This window comes from Callorhinus ursinus, unplaced genomic scaffold (assembly GCF_003265705.2).
Source record: "Callorhinus ursinus isolate GAN/ISIS: 27379988/994484 unplaced genomic scaffold, GSC_fseal_2.0 scaffold10, whole genome shotgun sequence".
NCBI classification, from domain to species: Eukaryota; Metazoa; Chordata; class Mammalia; order Carnivora; family Otariidae; genus Callorhinus; species Callorhinus ursinus.
Genome location: NW_027397072.1, coordinates 59,692,149 through 59,712,809, shown reverse-complemented (window position 1 = coordinate 59,712,809; position 20,661 = coordinate 59,692,149). Strand labels below are relative to the sequence as shown.

At 42.7% G+C, this 20,661-nt stretch overlaps 1 protein-coding gene and 1 long non-coding RNA gene across 2 annotated transcripts in view; one reads left to right on the top strand and one right to left on the bottom strand.

Moving 5' to 3' along the window:
* The window catches only part of EHBP1 (EH domain binding protein 1), a 715,801-nt gene that overhangs the window by 134,382 nt on the left and 560,758 nt on the right, over positions 1-20,661 (top strand). The window lies entirely within an intron of this gene.
* LOC112821457 (uncharacterized) lies at positions 7-18,893 on the bottom strand. The gene is made up of 3 exons (XR_003207458.2): positions 18,776-18,893; positions 11,425-11,517; positions 7-828 (listed from the first exon to the last, which is right to left on the bottom strand). It is a non-coding gene; the product is annotated as an uncharacterized lncRNA (long non-coding RNA).

Genomic DNA, 20,661 nt, shown 5'->3' with positions numbered 1-20,661 from the left:
GAGCCACTCAGCTAAGCCACTCCTCAATTCCTGCCCCATTCAACCTGTGAGCTAATGGTAGCTGTATCACACAGTTAAGTTTTGGGGTAATTTGTTTGTATAACAGTAGATAAACTAAGTTAACTTCTAAGTGAGTAGTTTTCACCTTTTGGAGTGTCACGGACCCTTTTGAGAATCTGATAAAAGCTATGGATCCTCTCCTTAGAAAAACATAAGCAGACACAAAAACAGTTTCTGGAGGATCATATATTTTGATAAAACCCATTTATGGATCTCAGGTTCAAGACGCTGTCTATAAATACTAGAATAGTCCAAATGTGAATTTTCCCCACAAAATCTCTTTCCTGTGGATGACTAACTTAAAACATTTATTCTTTCCTTTAGTTTATTTTTCTTTGAGATGGAAGAACCAGTTGAAGAAGAACTTCCCCCAACTCTCAGCCCATTCCCCCAGGCTCTTTTCACCCAGCACATTTCAGGGAGCAAAGGGGTCAAATTAACTTTTCTCATGATTCTATTTTTATGACTCAGTTCTTTTGGAGGAGAGAGTCAAGATGACTGGAGGGATTTCCAGAAAAGCCAGAAACAGTAATTACTAGAAATACAGGAAGGAAGTGTGTTCTTGAAAGATTAAAGCTCCAGCGTTCACAGCAAGTTGAGTTGGCTTGAGTTGTATTCTCAGCACACATTGGAGCACTTGGGGGAAATCCTACTTCATTGATTCTTCATCCACTTGAGCTCCTCCATCCTTGTGTTCATATACACCCATCTCCACGTTGACATTACCAGTGCGAGGGAGATGCATAGTTATTCCTCCACGTTTTCTACCTGGGGAGATAAAGAACTCGAAGGCGACACAGACACAAGAGGAAGAACAATCAAACTTCCTCTCTGACGTCAGTATCTGCTAAAGCCCTTGAAGTCATGCTTTCTGATCAAACCAAGGGCAATAATTGAAGCTCTCAGAGTGACTTCTGCTTTGGCGACCCAAGAAGTGTTCTCACTTCCATTTATGAGCATGTTCCTCTGGGCTGCAGAAATATAATGCAGGGAGTGTAACCTAGGAAGACAGAGTTTGGGGCATGATCGTGCATTAATTTAGGGCCAAATTAAGACCTCCTATAAGAGTTGGATACATGGGAATGGAAACCTGGAGAGAGCTAGGTTTGGAGACCTCTGGTAGTTAAAACCTGAGGATAGAAGAGCTTGCTCACTGAATACAGAACCCTGACCCCTTACAGGGGGAGAAGGAAGAGATGCCCATTGACGAGTGAGAGGAGCTAGTGGGTGGCTGGCAGAAAGAACTGGGAGAGGAAAATGTGCGAGGAATCAGGGGAATGGGGGTTTAAAATGGAGAAAATGTGGAGTAGTTTCACATATGAGCGGAGGGATTCGGCAAATGGGAGGTGAAACACGTCACTCCTGTTTGGCGTGAGTAGGGACTCACTGGCGGTCTAGGAAAGAGCCTTGTCTGTGGAGGGGAGGGGGCAGAAGCCTGATCAAGCAAGCTGAGGAGGGGATGAACTGAAAGAGTGGTTCACAAGAAGATGGCTAACCATAGTCACCCAAGATCTGACATCAGATAAGGCGGAGACATCAGCCCCCACTGTGGGCAGTGGTTCTAGAAGGCCGTGGGAAGGCTGTGGCGAAAGCAGATTCATTTTGCTGCTTGTTCATAATCAACTTTCAGTGAATGACTAAAATTATATTTTTAATAAACCGAGGTAGCTCTCTAGAGATGTAAACTTTGATGTGGAGAAAATGCACCTCAGTGAGCAGAAGTAAGTAGAACGGAAGCCATCTGCCCAAACGACAATGATCAGAGAAGAAAGAGCCCTGCCAGGCACTGGGACACACAGGAGAAGCTGATCCTGACTCCCAAGAGCTATAGGGTGAAGGGTGTGGGAGGAGATGCAGGTCGTGGTGGCAGGAGATAAGCTGGTCTCTGCTGCCTTGTCTAAATGGATATAAGCTCGGAGACACTCAACCTCTCTGAATAATTAACACCAGCCTTAGATGTATGTAGGGAGGAAAGAGGAGGTGGACAGATTGCAACCGACAACTCTAGGACCTAGATTCAGAACAACAAAGAACCTAAGACTTATAGTATTGTTATTTGCAATATATTGATTTCCTGGATGTTTTAACAAGTAGTTTTCTGTCTGTTAATAATCTTTCTAATTTAAAAAAAAAAATGAGTATAGACAACATTTTCCAAGAAACACACCTGCCCGTGTGTTTCTCAGTGCTCAGCATTCACTGAAGACCTCTACCTGCCTCTCCAGCTGTGTTACTGGGACAGCCTGTCTGGGGATTCTGGCCCTTCGAGACACTGGCTGCATGTGGTCTTCAGCCTTTTGGCAAAGTCCGGTATGCAAGTCCTACATGCCACACTGCCTTAGGCCAGCATTTGGGTTTAGATGACCATCTCGGGGTCTCAGGCCCCACAAGGAGTGCTTGCCTGGGCTGGGACCCCCTTCATGCTCCAGACATCCTACCACTGCCCTCCTGCTTGTCCCTGCACCCCTGCTGCTGAGCTGGTATCTCCCGGTGGGACACCTGTCACATTTTCAAGGCTAGAAAGCTCAAATGTGAGGGCCAACACCAATTTTCAGGAAGTCAGGCCAAAAGCCCATGACTCTTTGGTGATGTGCTCAGTATTACAAAGCCCCAGCTGCCTTCTAAGTTTTGAGAAAGTCCAACATTTGCTTTACTGTGACATCGAAGAAGCCAGTGCTCCCAGAAACCACCCTGGAGGTTGGCTCCATCCTTCTCGACCCCCAAGCATCAGAGTTGCCTGGGTACTGTCTTGAGCTCACAGCTGTGTGCTCAAGTTCCCCACTCCATCCTGTAAGCTGGACTTTTTCAACAGGAAAGGCATCTGGGCACATAACGGTCGTCATCATATTCATATTTTATTGTTCCTCCTCTTATATCTGGTTGCCCCCAAATGCTTGGCAGGAAATTTATCTTTTATTACTTCTCTTCCTGTATTATAATGGAAACGCTGGAGGTTTCTGTGGATACAGCACGCAGGCAGCTGGAGCTTTGTAATAGAAATATGTGGTGGCATTGGAGTTGGGGAGTTTTCTGCCACAGCAACTGCAAAACAGGACCCCCAGCTGTGGGAGGGCCCCTTAACAGCCCAGGCACCTTGTGTTGGCTGTCACAGCATCCTCAGACCCCACCTTTTGCCTCCCAGACCCACTGCCTCCTAGAAGCTGAAGTTGAGTCCCACCCCCAATGCCTGCAAAGACAGCTTTTAGGAGAAAAATGTGAAACAATTTTACTGTTTTTGTTCCAAATAACGTCTATCATAAAAATTCAAGTAATACAGAAAAGTACAACAAAGAAAGTTAAAAAAAACTCACTATAGGGACTCCTGGGTGGCTCAGTTGGTTAGGCAACTGCCTTCGGCTCTGGTCGTGATCCCAGGGTCCTGGGATCAAGCCCCACATTGGGCTCCCTGCTCAGGGGGAGTCTGCTTCTCCCGCTGCCTGCCCCTCCCCCTGCTTGTGCTTTCTCACTCTGTCAAATAAATAAAATCTTAAAAAAAAAAACCTCACTATAAATTCTGCTCAGAGACAACCATTCCCAACATCTATAAAACATCCTTAAAGATTCTATAGGTACGTGGAGAGATAGAACAATGATAAAATTTTGTGAGATAGGACCTCACTCTGCAGACTATTCTAAATGAAATAATATTTAGTTGAATTTATTGTCAGAAAAACTGAAGACAAACTTAGAAATGACTAAATTGGTTGTTGCTTCGTAAGTTTTCAAAAGATGAGTTCTTTTAGAATTAAGAGAAAAGAAAGAAAAACATTAAGAGATTGAATTTGCTATTCTCTTTTTTAAAAAACCAAGTTTCGGGCGCCTGGGTGGCTCAGTTGGTTAAGCGACTGCCTTCGGCTCAGGTCATGATCCTGGAGTCCCGGGATCGAGTCCCACATCGGGCTCCCTGCTCGGCAGGGAGTCTGCTTCTCCCTCTGACCCTCCTCCCTCTCGTGCTCTCTGTCTCTCATTCTCTCTTTCTCGAATAAATAAAATCTTTAAAAAAAAAAAACAAGTTGGTATGTCAACGATACACACAAATTTTTAAATAAAATTTAAGCTTAAGAAACAAAACAAGTGTCAGTTTTAAGTGGCATCTCTTGACTTCCTGCTAACGATAAGGAATTACACTTATACTTTATCCCATTCCCCCACTCTGTCTCTTGATTTTTATTATGTTCTATCATCCATGTTTACCTCCCTTCATTTTGTTCTCTAACCATACTTCTTACTGCTATTTAGTTTTAGCTCTATATTTAATGGACTCAGTGCTCACCCCTTTGTGTTACCCCAATGTTACAGGTTCAATTGTATCCTCCCCCCAAAAATGTATGTTGGAGTCATAATTCCTAGTTCCTCAGAATGTGACCTTATTTGGAAATAGAGTGTTTATCGAAGTAATCAAGTTAAAATGAGGTCATTAGAGTGGGCCTTAATCCAAGACTACTGGTGTCCTTACAAAGGGGAGATCGGACATGCACAGAGAAAAAATTGTATGAAGAGACATAGGGAAATCACTATGAAAATTAGAATTATGCTGCCACTGGCCAATGAACATGTGGGGCTTTAAATGCTGGAAAAGGCTTGGAAGGATCTGTCTCTAGCTCTTTCGGAGGGAACATGGCCCTACTGACACCTTGATTTCAGACTTCTAGACTCTAGGACTGTGACACAATGATTTCCATTGTTCTAAGCCATCCAGCTTGTGGTACTTTCTTGTGCTGGCCCTAGGAAATCCATACACTTAGGTTTTCTATTCTAGAATTTATTTTGACTCATCCCTTGGTTGGATAGGTTTCATTCATAAGTTGTTTTTCCAAGATGATTTCCTGGGTGCTTTGGTCCCTATGGTTTCACATGTCTGAGAATGCTTGTCTGTTGCCTTTGTGCTTGAAGGTAACGTGGCATGTACACAATCCTTGAATCATGTTTTCTTTCCTTCACACCTTTTTAAACGTTGGTCTGCTGTCTTTTGGCATTGAGATGAAGCTCAAAGAAACTTGATTTTTCTCTCTGCACGTGGTTTATTAACTACATGGCCATCCATGTGAGATTTTCTTTATCTTTGGTGTTGCATAACTTCATTAGGCTATATGTTGATGATGTTGAATAGTCTATATCAATTTTTCTTGGGATGTATATGTCCTTTTGATCTGTAGATTCAAGTCATCCTTATTTCAAGAAAGTCCTATTTTTGAAAATAATGTATATTTAATTCCTCTTATTCTCCTTCTTCAGAAATTACTGTTCTCCTTCAGAAATGCCAAGGATCCCTATTATTGGTCTTCTATTACAATAGCTCAATTGAGCTATGAAAAAATAAAAAGGAAGAAAGGAAGGAATCTCCCGGAAGGCTTATTGAACAGTTTGCTGGGCCCCACCCTAGCATTTCTGATTTAGTATATCTGGCGTAGGACCAAGATTTTACATTTCTAAGTTGCTCCCAGGAAATACTCATGGCTGGTGTTCCACACTTTGAAGATCACTGTGTACAAGATTTGGCAAACAGCTTTGTAGTGACATTTGTCTTTGTTTGCCATGACAGTTTTATGTATTAGCTAGATTGGTCAAGGCATGCCCAGATAGTTGTTAACACATTATTTCTGGGTGTGCCTGTGAGGGTGTTTCTGGAAGAGATTAGCATTTGAATCAGTAGACTGAATAAAGACCAACGAGGTGGGCATCATCCAATCCACTGAGGGACAAAATAGGACCAAAAGATAGAGGAAGGGTGAATTTGTTCTTTTTGCTTCAGCTGGGACGTCTGTCTTCTCTTGCCCTCAGACATTGGCCCTCCTGGTTTTCGGGCCTTTGGACTTAGACTGAATTACATCATGGGCTTTTCTGGTTTTCTAGCTTGCAGTTGGCAGATTGTGGGACTTCTTGGTCTCCATAACTGTGTGAGCCAGTTCCTATAGTAAATCTCCTCTTCTCTTTATATCTAATCAGTCTGTCATCATCTATCATCTCTTGGTTCTATTTCTCTGGAGAATCAAGACTAATACATCTGTCTAGCATCCCAACACCCTTGTTACTGTGAGACATTCTCTATATTCTATGGAGCCAAGACTGCTTCCCACCACAGAAAGAGTGCAGTCTGCTTTTTCTTGCCCCCTAGCAGCTAGAGTGTGGCCCAGACTTGGCCAGTCAGATGCCCCACTTAGACTTGCATTGTGAGGGGCTGTGTAGGAATCCAGAGCCTGAGGCCCCAGCAGGAGGAGTCCTAAGGACCAGAGCTGACAGAGCAGCTGTAATGACCAGCTGCAATGGGCTCAGCAGTGGTCATGGCAGATGTGCCCTGTTGGTGGGCCCCAGAGTTCTAGACTGTCGGCTCCTGATGTATCATCTTGATAGTCATCTTCCTTTGGCTCCTGTTCAAACCTGGTACTCTAGCCCTGGTGCTGATCCTATGAGCTACTGATAGTTATCTGTTAAGAGTTGAGTTGTGTCCCCCCTGAAATTCATATGTTGAAGTCCTAGCCCCCAGTACCTAAGAATGTGATCTTACTTGGAGATGGGGTTGTTGTGGAAGTAATTAGTTAAGATGAGGTCATACTGGAGTAGAATAGGCCTCTAATCCAAAGTGACCATTGTCCTTGTAAGAAGAGGAAATTTGGACACAGATACATACACAGAGTGCCATGTGAAGATGAAGGCAAAAATCTACAAGCCAAGGAATCCAAAGATTGCTAGCAGACCACTGGAAGCTAGGGGAGAGGCATGGAACTAATTCTCTCATGGCCTTCCAAAGGAACCAACCCTGCCAACACCCTAATTTCAGACTACTAGCCTCCAGAATTGAGACGGTTTCTGTTGCTTAAGCTAGTTTGTGGTACTTTGTTATGACAGCCCTAGCAAACTAATACAATACCCTATGTAAATTTTGTTTCCACTTAAGTTAGTTTTTGTTGTTTGCAACTAAGATCCATGACTAGTATAAGCTCTCAAGTACAAGGTATTGGCAAATCACCAGCTATGGAAGTATGTACAAATAAACAGAGGGTGTAAGGAAAGGAGTCAGAATGAACAATCTTCAAGAGTAGTACTAATTTATTGATGTCCAAGAGGGAGTGAAAAATCTACAACAGATGGGAACAAAGGGGTGGTGGTTGTGGAGGAGCCCAAGTCCTGATCAGGGTTGCCATCTGTCTGAGGCCTGGTGCAGAGATCTATAATTCCAAGGAAACTAGATGATGCTCGATGGTGCATAAGGATGGAAACAGGGTCTAAGCCAGTGAGATTAGTAGGACTATAGCAAGAGAAGTCAGACTTCCCAAGGATTCAAGGATCCAGAAAGAGAGATATGCCCAAGTGCCAGACATTCAGGAAGCTGCCATCAGAAAATATCCCTAGTATGGAAGTTAATGTTGACCTCCAGCCAGTCTAAACAAAGGACAGTAGCAGACTAGCTACAGATTGACCTGTAGGTGGGATGAAGCCCCCTCATGGCTGCAGTGCCAGATGATCTTTTAGGTGGCTGGCATCAAGGTTTTTGTTTTGTTCCTGCTTTTAATAACAATGCTTCTGCTTTGTATGAAAGGTAAAGCCAGCTCTGTTTTAAAATAGCTCTGTATTTTGTTATTGTAATATATTTCTATTTCCCCCCTCCCGCTTTTTTAAATGAGAAATACCTAGTGAATTTTATCAAAGGCTGTTTCAGCATCTGTTGAACTCATTGTATTTTTCATTATTTAATCCAGTGATGTAGGTGGTATTACTAATACTTGCCTTTGTGTCAAACACTTCAATCATTCTTAGGATAAAGGGTCTTTGGTCATGGTGTAATGTTTCCCATAACATATTAATGAAAACCATTTTATGTATATAATTTTTTCTTTCTAAAAATTGAATTTATTTAAACAAAAACAGTTTATCCCTTTTCCTGACCTCCACTCCCTGCCTCTGGCAGCCACCAATCCTTTCTCTGTATCTGTGAGCTTGATCATTGATTGACTGATTCACATATAAGAGTGATCAGATGATATTTGTCTTTCTCTGATTTATTTCACTTAGCATAATGCTCTTGATAAAATGTCTTATATATTTTAATGTAAGATTTGTGGATGGCTTATATCTATAGGTGATTATTTCCTAGAGCAGTGCTGCTTACACTTTTTCTTATTATTTCCCATCGAAGGAGAACTTTCAAGCGTTTTTTTTCTTAACTGTGCCTCCATGTAATTTCAGTGCCACAGATATGCTATATATCAGCATATCTACTATATATATTCTACGTATATCTGCACTTTCTACATAAAAAAGAGGAAGTTTTTTTAGCCCCCTCAAGAGCCAAATGGCTCCATTGGGATGCGTGGCGCTATTACTGCACTGAAAACACATGGCCACACAAGCCTATTCTTTATTTGTGTGTTATATTTATTAGATTTCAGGACCAAGCCGTAGGGAGGTTTACATCTTGGAATGAACTATGCAAAAGGCCTTATTTTTCAAGGTTCAGAAACAAGGCATAGCAGAGATGCTTTAAGGCCATTCAATACATTTTAGTAAAGACCAAGTGTGTTCATCAGCTCCTCTCTGACCATCCTATTAAAACAGACCAAGAATTACATTGTCTTTGTCAGCACTAACAAAAATCAGTCTCAGACCTTTCCAGTTCCAGCTTAGTCCATCCCTAAGAGCTTTCACCAAGCAAGACATCATCAAGTGTAGCCCACGATCCCTTTCTTCACAGCATCAATCATAGACAGGCCCTTCAGCATATGACTCAGAATATCTGTAACAGTTTTGCAAGGGCAGCTTATAAGACAGGAGAGAAGACCAAAGGGCAAGGGCCTAAAAAGTCACTAGATCCCTAAAGCGGAATGTATTGCACATACAGCCTTAGCAGGAGAGCATGACCACCAGGGAGAGAGCAAGACGCCATTGAGGCAGCTCCTTGTCAAACCAAGAAAGTAAAGCCAAGGACTGACAGTACAGTAGTTGGGTTTAAATTGAAGGAAAAGAAGTGGAGAGCAGAGGTTGGAGTGACAAGCTGAGCTGTAGATTGGGATACAGCAATGTGTGCATAAGGATGAGAGTCTGAGGCTTTGTTCTTGAAGGTTTATTTTGCCCCCACACATGACTCTTTTGGATCTTCAGCCTTGTCTTAAAGAGACAGAACTTCTGTTTGCCACTTTTCCAGGTAGGTAATGAGCCTTTGAAAGTTTAAGAGGGTTTAGCATTCACCCATATTGTGGTGGATGCACCGAAGGCGATTTCCAATGAGTAATGCTTCTAGATAATCAATCCTCTCCCATTAAATGCCAGTGGAACCTCTGATTTGCTTCTAACCAATATGCCATGGCTAAGGTGATGAGATATCAGTATTTGATCACATTCATCATAAAGACTGTCTAAGCAGACTGGAAAGATTTTCTTGCCTTGAAGAAGCAAATTGCCATGTTGTGAACTACCTATGGAGAGGGCCACATGGGAAGGAACTGCAGGTGGCCGTAGGACCTGAGGATAGCCAACAGTCAGTGAGAAGCAGGGCCCTCAGTCATACAGCCACTAGGAAATGAATTCTGCCAACAACCAATGAGCTTGGAAGTCGATTTTTCCTCAGTCAGGCCTCCATATGAGAACATGGTACAGTCAACACCTTGAGTGTCACCTGGGAAACTCTGAGCCATGGGCCCAGCTAATGCACCCAGACTTCTGAGCCAGGAAAACTATAAGATAATAAATCTGTGTTGATTTAGGCCAGTGAGTTTGTGGTAATTACACAGCAATAAAAAACGAACACATGTATATATGTACCTGGACATTTCTAGTTGAATAACTTTCCATATGTTTTCCCCCTTCTCAAGTTATTATTTTAATATATATTAGATTAAGTTTGGAGTTTTATATTATAAAAAAGTTCTTCTTTTCATTTGTATGTTCACATATTATTAGCATATATTTTTATGTTCTAATTTATATTTTAAAAAGTTTTTAAAGATTTTATTTAAGAAAGAGTGAGAATGAGAGAGCACAAGTAGGGGGAGCAGCAGAGGGAGAGGCAAAGGGCATTTCAAATGTTATTGAATTATAGTTTTAAACACTTGGCTTTTGGTTTTATTTATTGAGCCCATTGAAATTATTTTTCATTTTCAAAATTATTTCCTTCTGTTTTTATCATACTTTTTTCCCTTTTTTGGGAGCAGGGAGAGGGGCAGAGAGGGAAGGAGATGGAAAGGGAGAGAATCCCAAGTAGATTCTGCACTAGGCACAGAGCTGGTGAGGTGGGGTGCTATGTCGGGGCCCGAGTGGAGGCCCAGTGCAAGGGCTCGATCCCACGACCCTGAGACCATGACCTGAGCCGAAACTAAGAGTCAGACACTTAACTGACTGAACCACCGAGAGGCCCCTATTTTTTTCCTTTTTAGTTCGGCCTATCTTCCTATTCCTTTCTAATATCTTCAGTTGAATTATTTATAAAATGTTCTCTTTTTATCAACCACCAAAAAAGAGAGCACTTTAAATCATAAAATTTCCTGAAAGTACTGCTTTGAACACATTCCACAGGGATTACTGTGGTATATTTTAATCATTATTGTCTTCTGAATAAACTCCTTTGGTGTTCTTGAGTTCCTTTCCGATTCAGTTGTTGATTCAGTAAGAATTTTTAAATATCCAAGTAGTTGGCTTCTTTTTATTTGTTTTGCTTGTTGCTTTATATTTCATTTTATTGTGGCCAGAGAACTTAGCTTGTATCATTTCTGATCTTTTTGAACTAGCTGAGATGATGTTTGTGGCCTGGTAGATGTGATATAGGAGACCATGTGGACAATTGCTGTGGACAGTTGGAAATCATATATAGTACAAGTTATCCACTAACTCTATTTCAAAATACTTTTTCTCAGCTGGGACAGCCTTAAGGTCCAAACTAAGGGTTGCGGAACATCCATGAGTGCAGTTACTAGGGGGGCACTGGTTCCACGCAGAGCTAAGAAGGACAGCACTCAAACAACTTACAAGTTTCTGAAATAGTTAAGGTAATAGCTGGCATGACAGGCCAGAGATCCGGAGAAACAGTGTGTCACCTGCACAACAAGGCAGGCATCCAACTGTAAGCAAGCAGAGAAGTCAAAGAGGGAACAGAGAGAGAGATATGGATCTCACCGAAAATCCTGATACTATGTAGGATTTGGGTTGGCTGCGTACAGCAGAAAATTCTAATAATAGTAACTTACATAGCTAAGGATTCTCTTTCTAAGACATCTGACAGCCCAGGGCTGGAATAGTGGCTTCACAGAGTCCTTGGGCACCCACATTCCTTCTCTCTTTCTTCTCTACCAGTCTCAGAATTGACTGTTGGAGCTCAGCCACCATATCTGCATTCCTGGAACAGGAATACAAAGAGGGAAAGGACAAAAAGCTCACCTTCCAGTTGAATCAACTCCCTGCGGAAGTCTTTCTGCAAGCTTCACATTTCCATTTCCATTCTTTGGCTGTAGGTCACATGACGAGTCCTAACTGCAAGAAAAGCTAGGAAATGTCATCCTTTAGCTGGGTGTATTAGTACCCTGAACGAATCAAAGTCATCTGTTCCTAAGGGAGAAGGGGAGACTAGATAGTGGGTGGGCAGCTAGCAGAATCTGCCACGTTCCCCAAGGTGGAAACTATGCCTGGTCTACCCGGACTTCCCCAATTCCAGGCACACGGTGGGCCTTTCGTAAATATGTATTGACTTAGACTGGAGTGCTTTAGAAAGTTAAGTCTGAATTCATTTTAAATAGAGTAGGCCCAGCTCCTGAGTAGACATGCATACCGACTACTATTAACTGAGCTCAAACTCTGTGCCAGGCAGTGGGCGGGGGCAACCAATAGAACCTTTGCAACAGTCCCTTGCATACTCTGGAAATGCAAGGCTTGGAATGTTGAGTAAACTTTCCCAGAGTCCTACAGGGAGCAAGTGGTAGAGCTAGGGCTAGACGAGGTGTTTCTGGTTTTATATTCGGAATGTCTCCACTGTACTGTCTTTCCTTATTTGCTTTTTGCTGGTTGCCTTAGCTCATGTTGCTATAATAAAATACCATAGACTGGGTGGTTTGAACAGCAGACATTTAATTCTCACAGATCTGGAGGCTGGGAAGTCCAAGATGAAGATGGCAGCAGATTCGGTGTCTGGTGAGGACCGCTTTCCACCTTGCAGACACAGCTCACTGTGTGCCCACATGGCCTTTCCTCAAGTGCTCATGGAAAGAGAGCTCACTCTCTTCCTCTTTTTAGAAGGGCACTAATCCCAACCTGAGGATTCCACTCTCATGATCTCACCTAAACCCAATAACCTCCCAAAGGCCTCACCTCCAAATACCATCCGACGGGGGGGCTAGAGCTTCAGCATATGAATTTTGGGGTGGGGAGACACAAACATTCAAACTGTTCGTTGATATGTGTAGGACAGATGCTACTTGATATGTAATCTGATATACATTTTCTACATTTTCCTTACTAAGATAACTAATTTTGTTCAGGATGGCAATGCACCCAGGTAAAAATACTACCTCACCTGCAGCCGGAAGTGGCCATGGGACCGAGGTGAGGCCCAGTGAGCTGTAAGAGAGGCTATTGGGTGGAGTTTCCAGAAAAGCTGTTGCTTTCCTAATTAAGAGAGATTAGTTCGGCTGGCACATGACTTTGACCTTCAGTCCTTCCCCTTTTTCCTGCCTGGAAGGCAGAATCAATGGCTGGAGGCACAGGGGCCATCTTACATACTGAGGTTGTAAAGGAGGAGAAAAAAACCTTTTTCTTCCTTCTACTTCCTAGGTTCTCCAGCTGGGGCACGGTAAATTTGACAAAAGACAGAGTCACAAGAGAAAACCATCAGACGTTTATGAGCATGTGCATCGTGCATACATACGGGAGTACTCAGAGATGCGTATTTCAAAGTAGTTACAACTTGGTCTTTATAACATCTCAAGAAAAGAACAATAAATTTTTAGAGAAGTGACAAGAGGAAGGAAGAAGACTGAGTTTCTAGGGCAGCAAACTGTGTGAAGGTAAACATATGAGGGAAAGTAATGGAAGATAAGGGCTAGTCAGTAAGGTCGTTACATAGATTCCTCTGGTGCTGTCTCTAGGCGGGTTAGGGTTTAAGCTGTCTCCAGTGATTAACTTCTGTCCTTGTGGTAGAGGGGACACCTTTGCAAATTTAGGTCCTGGTTTTAGGCAAGTAGGGGGAGGGCAGAGGACTTTTCTTGTATTTACTTCTCAATTGCCTTTAGCTCAAAATAATCTTTATGCCAGAGTGGCGTATTCTGCTACACTTCAAGGTCAAGAACAGCTCACCGCTGTAGCAAAGCATGAAGTTAGGAGGAGCCTGGATACTTGATCACTTCCACCGCCTCTGCATTGGCCCTGGAGGCCTTGTGCCAGACTTCTTGTTACTTGGGGAAAATATTCCATTCGATTCAGCGGCCATGTTTACATTTCTGTTGTGCAACTGAATTCAAGCCTAGCTGAGGGTGGAACAGCAAGATCTCTTACTACAATTGTGTTTTCCGGAATGAAATTTCCTTGTTTTTATGCCCATTTTTGCTTTACTTATTTTGCAACAATATATTGGGGTCCTATGGTGCTCAAAGCCCCTAATACTTTATTACTATTATTTTTCTTAAAGATTTTATTTATTTATTTGACAGCAAGAGAGAGACAGCAAGAGAGGGAACATAAGCAGGGGGAATGGGAGAGGGAGAAGCAGACTTGCCGCTGAGCGAGCAGGGAACCCGATGCGGGGCTTGATCCCAGGACCCTGGGATCATGACCTGAGCTGAAGGCAGATGCTTAACGACTGAGCCACCCAGGGGCCCCAACACTTTGTTATTGAACATATCCTTTCCATTCTATGATGATCTTTCTCATTCTTTTGAATACTTCTTGCTTTTATTTGGTAGGCAGTGAAAAGCAAAAAAAAAAAAAATTTCTTAGAGAGAGTTAAAAGTTCTGAGTGTTGTTAGGACTAAATACAGAAAAGAAAGTGTTTTTTGTTTGTTTTTCTTATTATCTGTCTTTAGAAATTATAATTGAATGAAGAAATAAATGAATGGATAGCCAACTAGCCAGATTTCCATTTTAACAGAATAACTAAACTAGTAGATACAGAGTATAGCAAATTACAATGTATCATGTTTTAGCAAGAGATGGGACAGACATTATTCTCTGGACTAGATGGTGGAATGTAAACCATATGATCATGTAGTTTCATGCATATTCGGCTGATTTCCTAGATAGATCTGGAGATTGTGGATTTCTGGGAGACAAAACTTAACTTCACGTCTTTATCTACCCGTGATGCATGAACTTCCTACGCTCCTGGATCCAAACATAATGTGCCACAAATATTAAGACATTTAATAACTGGCCTTTGAGAGAAATCAGTTACTATAAGGAAAGGACCTGTTATACATACACTTAAAGTACACCATAAAGCACTCTAAAGAATGGTCAAAACAAGCATCAGTCAACTAGCTTAAGAAATTAGCCATAAAGGGGGCACCTGGGTGGCTCAGTTGGTTAAGTGTCTGACTCTTGGTTTCGGCTCAGGTCATGATCTCATGATCGTGGGACTGAGCCCCACAACGGGCTCTGTGCTCAGCATGGAGTCCACTTCAGATTCTATCTCCCTCACTCTCAAATAAATAAATAAAATCTTTTAAAAAATTAACCATAAAGGAATGGAATTTTCACCTTATTTCTTTTTTTCCCAGTTTTATTGAGAAATAATTGACACACATCACTATAAGCTTAAAGTGTACAGCATGATGGTTTGATTTACATATATTGTGAAATGATTGCCACAATGGGTTCAGCTAATATCCCTCCTCCTCTGTAAATACAGTAAAAAGAAAATAAAAGGAAAAAAAAAGGAAAACAATTTTCTCTTGGTGATGAGAACTCTTAGGATTTACCCTCTTAACAACTTTCTTACATGTCTTACAGCAGTATTATAGCTCTAGTCATCGTGTTGTACATTACATCCTAGTGCTTATTTCTCTAATGACTGGAAGTTTGTACCTTTTAACCACCTTCCTCCAATTCCCCCGCCCCCACATCCCACCTCTGGTATCTACAGGTCTGATCTCACTTTCTATAAGTTTGACTTTTTTTTTCATTAAGTTAATTGCCCATTACTGCTGAAAAAAAAATGACTTACCATACATCCTTACTTGCAAGGTACAAATAAACAAGAGACATAATGGAAAAGAGGCAAGGAAATATAAAAATTGAAACAAAATATGAACCCAGGAAATGACTAAACATAATGGTAAATGAATGTAGTCATAATTCTTCTACTAAAAACAAGAGCCTCAGTTCAGATTGAAAAATACAATCCATTAGTAAATTAATTATGAAGCGCACTCAAATGTTTCTTAAAAAGACAAAATCCAGAAAGTTAGATAAATATTTCCATCAAAATCAAACAGAAGGAAAGGAGAATTTCCAGAATCAATAGTGGTCTCTGAGTGTTCTTCTCCTCTGTCCAGTTCTCTCACAGGAAAGAGACCACTGCCCCCAAATGGGCTCGGCTCTGAGGTGTGTTCCCCAGAGGCTCCCATGTGTGGTGGGTACAAATCTCAGTCTGCAAACTCAAGTGTCAAAGAAACCTAAACTTCAGGGCGCCTGGGTGACTCAGTCGTTAAGCGTCTGCCTTCGGCTCGGGTCGTGATCCCAGGATCCTCGGATCGAGTCCCGCATCGCGCTCCCTGCTCCGCGGGAAGCCTGCTTCTCCCTCTCCCACTTCCCCTGCTTGTGTTCCTGCTCTCGCTGTCTCTCTCTGTCAAATAAATAAATAAAATCTTAAAAAAAAAAAAAAGAAACCTAAACTTCTCTGTTTTCCTTACTACAACTGGACTTACAATACAGGCTCCCGTTCCAATCAAGGAATCCTGATCTTCAAACTAGCCATTTGGAATTTGCCCCCTTTTCCCTGGGTTGTCTAGTTCTGGAGGACTTCCCATGGCATGGGGGTGGAGCAGGGCAGATTCTCCTTCGTTGCTGTGGAGATGCAAGGTCCCTCAGGACGGGGCATCTCTCTACCTCTGTGCTGCGTTTGAGTACTGGCAAAATCCCTCCGCCAGGCCTCAACAAGCTGCACACCCTCCTCCCTTCTCTGGAGTTTTGCTACCTCTCTGAATGGGATTCTTTCTGGAAAGTGAGGCACAGGGCCTGCTGCTCGCAGATCCTCCACGTTCATTTGGGATGTTGCTCTTTCCTTGAGGCCTGGCTCAGCACAGAGATCCCTGAATCCTTTCATCCGTGATCACTAACATCTGAGCCTAAGGAGGCAAATTAGTAGCACACAGGTCAAATCCAGTCCAGCAGGTATTTTCTCTGGCTCAGACAGTATTTAAAGATTCTTTTGAAAAGATTATGAACATTTTTTTTTTGAGGTAGAGCTTTAGCTTTTAGATCCAACTACCAGTTAATAGGAAATGCAGAAAACAGAGAAGCATGTTAAATGACCCCAGCAAAACCCAGACTGTAGGAAATTGTATGACAAAAGACTTGGTTTCTTTAACAAATACACTGCAAGGGACAGAAAGCTGAGGATCAAACCTGTAGATGAAAAGAAACTTAAAAACACCAATCACTTGCAATGCATATACTTTGGATCCTGTTTCAAACAAACTGTAAAAAATAAAGTAATAGAAAATAAACATTTATGACCTTCCTGAGAAAATTGTGAATTTTCACACTGACAGGCTATTGTCTGATGTGAAATTGTTGGGGTTTTGTTTAGTTATGATATTGTGTTATAGTTAGAAACATGAGTCCTTATCTATACAAAGAAAACGGTGTGTCTAGGATTTACTGCAAAATAATTGAAGATGGGGGAAGTGGGTGGGGTTATAGATGAAACAAAATTGGCCATTATGGAAACTTGGTGATAAGTACAAGGAAGGTCATTAAACTAATTTGTTTATTTTTGAATATGTTTGAAGTTTTCCATAGTAACATTTTTTTAAGGGGAGCTTCCACATGAAAAAATCTGGTTTTGGATTCTCTTGAAAAAATGGAAAGATCTGCCATATTGCAGCCAGAGTTGAGAAGTGTTAGAGGAAGGTGGCATCCAGGAAAACACAGTCCCTGCCACTCCCCATTGACCTTAAACCTGGCTCACTTGCTGTGTTTATGATACCTGACTCAGCCGTCAGTGTTCTGATCCACAACCCAACCCGTAGGAACTTTCCTTCCAACACTCTCCTCACCCAGCGCACTCCCTGTTGTTCGGTGGGGCTGGGCCAAAGGGGGTGCCTGTTTTTTCTCTCCTTTTCATGATGTTTTTCCCTGAAATCCCTTTTCTGTGTTATGAATCCTTTTTGGTCCTCCACTGAGTCTAGGATTTTGAAACTCCAAAGCCAGAAGGAAACACTCGTCCCTCCTCCCCATCTTCTGCTTTTGGTCAGAAGCAGAAGTGAGACGCGGGGAGTGAGAACCTGACACTGAATGGGGAAACAGATGTGGATGGAAAGGAAAAATTGGGGAAATTTTGGTTACAATGTAGATATGGGTCTTATATATATCAGATTGGCAAATATTAAAAGGTTGGATAATATCAAGTGCTGCCAAAGGTAAAGGAAAACAAAGTCTCATGGGAATGTTAACTGGTATAACTTTCTGGGAAGTGGTTTGGAACTGTTAAGTGAAACAATATAGGTAGATCCTAGAACCCGGCTCTCCTGGAGCCTGAGCCCAGAGAAACTCTTGCCCAAGGCCCCACAGAAACACATGTGAATATGTTCTTATAGAATCATTTGTAATAGTGAGGATTTGGGAACACCTAGAAATTTATTAATAGGAAAGCAGATAAATAAAATGTTATATGAAATGATGAGTACTATTCAACAGATAAAAGAAATGCTCTGTTCCATGTTTACTCATATCAACTTGGAGCCATCTCAAAATCTCATCTTGACTGAACATATATGATATATATATATATGTTATATATATCTAAAGACTTCTTCAGTGTATTTTAAAAAAATACACACAAAATAATACCAGTACTGGGTCTGGATACAATAGTAAAATGGATAGGCAGGACACAGATGACAGCAATGGTAAGAGGAGAAAAATGAAGCTGGGGATGGGACAAAGGGGAGGAAAAAAAGTAAAATAAAAGTGAGCCCTGCATATGCTAATAAAGATGGTGTGCCTTGAACCAAGGAGTATGGCTAATTCATTCTCAGCACATGGTGTTTCAGCAAACAGAAAACCAAACCAAACCAAAACAAAACACCAGTTAATATTTAAAATATTAACCTGATGCATGTGGAAAGAGCATGTGAGGGAGTGTTATTCATATAACTGGAATGTGCCCAGGGGAAGTAGAGAGAGCTATCACTGAGGGGTCTAGGTAGAGTGGGGCCAGAGAGTGGCCTTGGGCTACTCCAGGGGACGTCAGGTGTCCCCAAACCTTCAGTCCCCTGTGATTCTCTCCAACAGCTGATCTCATTCTGGGGTCACCCTGTTATGGCCTCGAGTCGCTTAATCACAGACATTCACCTCCTGGAAGCACGGCTGGCTGCTCTCAGAGAATCTGGTGGGTCACCAGGGATTGTCACCATGAGGTGCTTTCCACCTGTGGATAGTCTCAAGCTCCTCCAGTAAAGTCAAGATAACCCTGGGAACAAACACTCCTGCAGCTCCTCCCTCTTTGCAAGCCTTCAATACTGAAAGCTATTTCTCAAACACCGTATTGTATGATAGAGATTAGAACTGTCCAGCTTACCTTGGTTGGGCTGTGGAGGGACAGAGGAGAGTGGTGCTGGCCAATAGTTCTGATACTGCTTGAAGCCCCACTCTTGGGAATGAAGGGGAGGAGGAAAGATGATGCATTATTGCTAGCTCCTGAGCCCATCCTCCTTCTCTCTCTTCCTCTTGCCCACCCTCCTTTCCTTTTACAAACCTATATTCAGTATGAATATGCATGAGGCACTGTGCTAGGCACCATATGATATGAATCTGACATTGTTTCCTGCCCTCGAGAAGATTCAAGTCTAGTGGGGAGCAAGCAGTGAGTGGGGTCAAGCATGGTAGAGATCTGTGGGAGGTAAGGATGCTTTGAGACCACAGAGGAGGACAGCTACATCAGATGAGAGGGTATCAGGAATGGCTTATTGCAGACAGTGCTCCTTGAGCTGAGTCTGAAAGGAGAAATGGAGTTAACAAGAAGGGGAAGATTGGGGGAAGGGTGTTCCTGCTGGAGGGAAGAGCATATGCAATAGCTGGGAGGCATGAAACAGCAGGAACCAGTGGGAAACTATCAGTAGTTCCCCATATCTGGACTTGGAACTCAGGAAGGGTCTCGGGTGATAGGACTTAACTCATGTCCTATCTCCTCCCTGAAGTCTGCAGAACTGCCTCAGCCCCATCATGTCCCCTCCTCTATAATCTTGGGCCAACATCTTATAATTAAAAAATTGCATGTTTCCTTATTATTATTATCATCATCGCCATCATCATTATTATTTTCATGTGAAGGCTTTATTTCCCAGTCTTGACTCAGAGAGGGGCCCATGAGTCCTGTGTTTCTCCCACCCAGTGTCTTGCATGTAGTCTTTGCTCCACTATGGGGATGACTCGTGACCCAGTTCTGAGTGGGGATGCCTTTCAGTGAGGAGGCAGAGTAAGGCAGGGGGTAGCAGCACCAAATCCCACCCCAGTGAACTGGATTTTCATCTGAGAGGCTTCTGTAGGGGTGTACCTAAGCTGGGCTGACATCTGGGCCAGTGCCCAGATGAACCTTCTTCTGGGGCAGTGGGGTAGATGGCCTCTAAGATGGTGCCCAGTGATCCCCATCTCCTGGTTGTCATGGCCTTGTGGGTGGGTGTAGTGTCCCACATTGCATCAGGGCTGATCTGTATGATCATCAGAACACAATGGAAGTGACAGTACGTGCCTTTAAGCCCAGCTCAATAAAGACATTATACTTCTGCATTCCTTTCTGTCTTGGGCTGCTCACTCTGGAGGAAGCTAGTGCCATGTCATAAAGACACACAAGCAGCCCTATCACAGGTTCATGCAGTGAGTAACTGAGGTCTCCTGCCAACAGCCATGAGAGGAGGCATCTTAGATGCAGATCCTACAGCCCCAGCCAAGCCTTCAGATGACAGCAGCCCCACTTGACATATTGATCACAACCTCCTGAGAGACCTTGTGCCAGAAGCACCCAGCTAAGCTGCTTCCAAGTTCCTGACTCTTGGATACTGTTAGAGATGATAAACGTTTATTGTTTAAGCCATGATGTTTTGGGTAATTTGTTGCCTAGTGGTAGATAACACAGTGCAGTTGGCAATTTTGAGTGGCTTTTCCTGCTTGTGTTTGGGGAGGCTTCCTGACTAGGGTTTTGCCTCCTCTGATAGGCAGAAGCCTCAGGGCTCCCAAAAGTCCATGTCCACTCACCCTGATTCCTTCCCTCACTCCTTCTCCCTCCCCAGGTACTTCCCTTGAAGGGCCCAATAACTCAACAGCTGATGCACAGAAACCTCATCTGGACTTTCCCTTATCTGACTAGCATAGAGCTTTCGGAGAACCAGCTACCATCCTCAAGCCCCTAGGGAGGCCTCAGTCAGGGAGGCACTGATGGGGCACTGGGACATTCCCAAAGAAATTGGT